Below are 4,456 nucleotides of genomic sequence, written 5' to 3'. Positions count from 1 at the left end.
AAAAAAAAAGTGGTTTTTCCACGCGTGCGTCACCCCCTATGAATTCCACGCACCTCCCCCAAAAGGGTAGGGAGGCGGGGGAGGCGGGGGGAGGCAATCGGCGGCGGAGGGGCATATACCCACCCCCGCCGCAGGGGTCGGACGCCTTGCGCGGCCTCCGTTGCCGGTCGCGACGCGCAATGCAAGCATAAAAGAGTAAAACGAAATAAGCCGCCAAAGAAGAGGAGAGGGGGAGGGGCTTGTCCGTTAGTGGGCGCCTGCGTTTTGCCGCGTCTGTGCGGGTTTTTTTTTTTCTGTTGCCTTCTCTCCCTATGGAGGCGCCGTTGGCGTTGGTGGCGCGGAGTGGCGGACTCTTTTCCACCTCCGGGAGAAACTGCGCCATCGTTTTCGTGAAACATGCCCATTACATGCCCTCGCTGTCTACCCCTGCCCCGCGTTTTTTGCTCGCAACGTAGAAGATGCAGACTGATCACCCCCCGCGCCGCGTGTGTGCGTGCGTGCGCGCGGGCCGTCGTTCGCGCCGCCCTGCCGCGGCGGCTGGGGAGTGGGCGCGTGCTTGCTGTGGCGTCGAAAAAAACTGCGCTTTGGGCGTTCGAAGACCGTCGACGCGGCTCTCCCGCCGGGGTGACTTGCGGTTTTCGCGGCGGACGCGCAGTCGCTATTCAGCGCACGCCGTGCCCTCCCGCAGCAGGCGGGGGGGGAAAAGCCGCCATCCGTGGGGATCGAACCCACGACCACACGGTTAAAAGCCGTGCGCTCTACCGCTGAGCTAGGAAGGCAACGGCGAGGGTTTTCCTTTGCCGCCCTTTCACAAGCCTCACTTTTCCTTTTAGGAAGGCACACACACACGGCACACAAAAACTCCTTACTCCAGACGGGACTCGAACCCGCAATCTTTGGATTAGAAGTCCAAAGCCTTATCCATTAGGCCACTGGAGCAGTCACTCAAGCGAGCCACAGAAATTGAAGGAAAGGAGAGATGATCTCGATTTAAAAAATTTCTTCTCCACAGGCTGACGTGACGGGCGTCCTCGTCGGGCGTGTAGCTCAGTGGTAGAGCGCCTGTTTTGCATACAGGAGGCCTAGGGTTCGATCCCCTACTCGTCCAGCTTTTCTGCCACAGAGAAGACGATGGAGCATTGAAAAAATTGTTCCCGGGGCTGTCGAAAAAGCTCCTCCCGTTGGATTCGAACCAACGACCTGTAGGTTAACAGCCTAACGCGCTGCCGACTGCGCCAGGGAGGACGCACCCGGCGTACACGCGTACACGGCCCACATGCGCACGGCCTTTGATATTTTTAATCGTTTTTTTTTTTTTCTCCTAACCGCCGTTCTTCGTGGTCGGCGGCTCGGTCGGGGTCGCTAGCGCTGTGGTCCTCTGCTATTGTCGTTTTTACTTCCGCTTCTCTTGCTCGCTTGTTTTTTGTATGCTAACGTCTCACAGCGGCGGCCTTTTTTTTTTCCTTTGTCGGACGGAACCGCCCTTTGCACGCGAGCGAGGCCAACACAGCAACAACGAGGAGGGCTAAAAAAAAAAAACGTGTACTCATTCGGGGTGAGGCAAGCGGCGCGCGTTCGCGCCACGGGGGGTGCCACGCCGCCGGATGAGGAACAGGGAAGAAGTGACGATTTCTTTTCAAGGGCGCGGGCAAGTGTGGAGGGACGTTTTTTGTTTTTGTTTTTGCTTTCCTTTTTTTTTTTTCAACCGGAACACGTCGTGTCACGCGGGATCCCGGAGAAGGGAGCTTGATGCGGGAAAACTGTCCTGCAACAATCTACTGCGACATGTTAGCCTGTTTCACCGCGACTTCTCCGCGTGAGGCTGCTGCGGGGCTCCGCTTAGGCGAAGGACCGAAACAAAAACAGAATGAGCATTGCTGCCCTGATGAGGTTGTTCTTTTGTTTTCCAGTCGGTCCAAGTCTGAAATTTTACTACCGCCCAGAAGTGTTTGGCATCTCATAAAAAAATAAAACGGCCTATCCCGAGATTAAGTGGATTATTGAACGGGAATTTATTCAGCTTTATCCTTGCTGCTAATCACAGCAACGAAGCAACCGTGTGTGTGTGTGTGCGCGCGCGTCTGTGTGTGTTTTTTTTTCTTGCCCGTTGGGTTTTACTTTCCGAGATTTAAAACGGATCGACGCCGTCAATTTCAAGCTTGTGAGGCAATGCCAGAATATATTCCGAGTATTTCCTTTGTTTTTAGTGTTACTGGATTATTCCTCCATCACCATTGTTGCAACTTTTTTTAAAAAAAATCCTGGCAAAGGTTTACAGAGTTGTTTTTCATAATTGGGTTGCGTGGTGGTTTCTGCATTTGATTTTTGTTTTATACGTTGCTATTATTCTTACTTCACGAATGAGCATGTTCTTCACGCTATTTTCCGGCAATATGTGCCGCTTATTGCCGCTGTCTTGGTCGCACGTTATCTCTGGCTCTCCGTAATTTACCAGTATCCTTCATGAATCCTTATATATATTGCAGTTTGTGTTTGCCTCGGAACTCGATGCTTTTGGCCCCTTACAGAAGTTCTTCATCCGAGAACGATAGAAAATTGGAGCAAAAAATGGCCCTCCGAGAGCCCCAGAATAAGCAAACAAGGTACAATCGGGCTTTGCTTCTGGTCTGCCTGTTTTTTATTTTCCTTTCGCTTCTTTGCCTTCTGGTGTCGTTGTTGCAACTTTCTTCCTTGGAGCCAAATACTAGATGGGTTCAAAAGGCACAAATCCACACCCTATCTGGCGGCTTTTTTTTTTAGTAGACGTGGGTTTCTACATATTTGGAGAACTCTTCAATTTCCTCAGCATGTTTGTGATGCGTTTTTTTATGAACTTTCCTTGAACTCCGTTTTCTCACAGGTGATGTTTTGAACAGGGGCATGCTGTTCGCGGTAGTGCTTACCCATCCCACGTGGTACTTCGAGGGGGACATTGTATTGAGCTATACAAGCTTGTAGCTTTAAATAAAGCTTTGGTGTTGTCGTCATCACGGAGTTGTGCTTTATCCTTCACCTGGCTTCTGGGCCGCGGCCTTTCGAACTTCTTTCTACCAACGCCCTTCCCCCCCCCCCCCTACACACGCAAAAGCACACGAAGAAAAAAAAACTCTAGGCAAAACTGGTCCTTTTATTTATTGAAATTAGGCAACTACGGAATTACCCCATTCACGTATTAGACTTCTACAAGCCGGTAATAATAATTGTTTTCAGTGCCCGTTCGGCTATTCTTCCGAACAGGGTAGCGGAGTGTAATTGTTCCGTCTTTTCTTCCGATGGCAGTTTCCACTAATATTATATACATTATTATTTTATATTATCATTGGGAAGCGTCAGTGACGCGAGAATTTGTGTCATTATACATGCATATGTGCTGCGCCCTCGCTTCTGCATTCCCAATATCTTTGAAGTATTTGGGGAGTTCAAGCCCCACCATTTATGTATGCACCGATATCTGCGTATGTATGTATTCTGAATTTAAAAAAAAGCAACAAAGAATGAATGAGGCTAATAGGATAAACAGAGGCCAAATCGGAGCCTAAGTCATTGGGCTTTACCTTCACAAAACAAAAAACAAAGAATAATATATCTTTTTCTTTTGGGGCATCTGCAGGGTTTTGGGGGCTGTTTCTTCTTAGTTTTATATTTATCATTTTCCTTCGCAAGAGTTACGCCTTAGAGGTGTGCTTAACATATATATTTGAGCATATTACTGGTTTATTACTAAATTTAACTAGGTGGTGCTCAAATTTGTTCCTGAGCGGGACCGGTTTTAGGTGATTTGTTTAATATGTCTTCATTTATTATTATTATTATTATTGCTTAGAAAAAAAAGCGTTGGCCTTGCCATTTCTTCACCAATATTCTGTTTCTTATGCTTGCAATGCGAGTGAGTTTACGTTGCCAACTGCGTCTTGGAAGGGAATATATGGAATTCCATAGACGCTTCCCTTCTTTATTTGGGCTACTTTCTTACACTGCAGTTTTTTCTCTCTGTTTGAAATCTAATTCTAAGTTTTTGGATATTTTTCCTCTTCTCTGTGTTGCCGTTGTTCATCCTGGATCCCCATGTACACTGATTCAGAAGACGCGTAGTGCGTTGCTGCGCATAAAAACAGTAAAAATAAAAAAACTAAAGACAAAATAAGACAGTATAATGCAGAATCATTTCATATTACGTGACTTATATGTTGTACTGTCCCATTAATTTTTATATGCAAATGGACTGCATCGATCTGTGGTGTTCTTTATGAGCTTATGCGATGCTTCTTTTTCATGTTTGAGTTGGCAGCAGGGAAATTGACTGAAGCTGGGAGCACGGCAAGGTAATTTCTTAGTGCGCCTCGAAGTTCTCTTTTTGCTGCATCCAACTTTTAGTTTTCCTTCTCTACTATGGGGCTTAAGCCGTATTTTTTATTTTTGTTTGTTTGTTTGCGGTATGGATGCACGCATGCACCCT

At 47.5% G+C, this 4,456-nt stretch overlaps 4 non-coding genes across 4 annotated transcripts, besides 6 other annotated features; 1 reads left to right on the top strand and 3 right to left on the bottom strand.

Moving 5' to 3' along the window:
• Positions 1-477: 477 nt before the first annotated feature.
• Positions 478-536: a microsatellite.
• A 171-nt stretch (positions 537-707) lies between these two features.
• Tco025E_00229 lies at positions 708-779 on the bottom strand. Its single transcript has one exon. It is a non-coding gene; the product is annotated as a tRNA-Lys (tRNA).
• Positions 780-866: 87 nt separating this feature from the next.
• Positions 867-939, bottom strand: Tco025E_00228. Its single transcript has one exon. It is a non-coding gene; the product is annotated as a tRNA-Arg (tRNA).
• Positions 940-1,036: 97 nt separating this feature from the next.
• Tco025E_00227 lies at positions 1,037-1,108 on the top strand. The gene has a single exon. It is a non-coding gene; the product is annotated as a tRNA-Ala (tRNA).
• A 64-nt stretch (positions 1,109-1,172) lies between these two features.
• Positions 1,173-1,245, bottom strand: Tco025E_00226. Its single transcript has one exon. It is a non-coding gene; the product is annotated as a tRNA-Asn (tRNA).
• A 420-nt stretch (positions 1,246-1,665) lies between these two features.
• Positions 1,666-1,702: a sequence feature (A-rich).
• Positions 1,703-2,057: 355 nt separating this feature from the next.
• Positions 2,058-2,091: a microsatellite.
• Positions 2,092-3,288: 1,197 nt separating this feature from the next.
• Positions 3,289-3,321: a microsatellite.
• A 476-nt stretch (positions 3,322-3,797) lies between these two features.
• Positions 3,798-3,817: a microsatellite.
• A 590-nt stretch (positions 3,818-4,407) lies between these two features.
• Positions 4,408-4,431: a microsatellite.
• Positions 4,432-4,456: the final 25 nt, after the last annotated feature.

The sequence above is a fragment of the Trypanosoma conorhini genome (assembly GCF_003719485.1).
Source record: "Trypanosoma conorhini strain 025E chromosome Unknown Tco_14.4_contig_00004, whole genome shotgun sequence".
In the NCBI taxonomy this organism is placed as follows: Eukaryota; Euglenozoa; class Kinetoplastea; order Trypanosomatida; family Trypanosomatidae; genus Trypanosoma; species Trypanosoma conorhini.
Note: the sequence above shows the minus strand (reverse complement) of the source record. Positions and strands in the feature narration are given on the sequence as shown.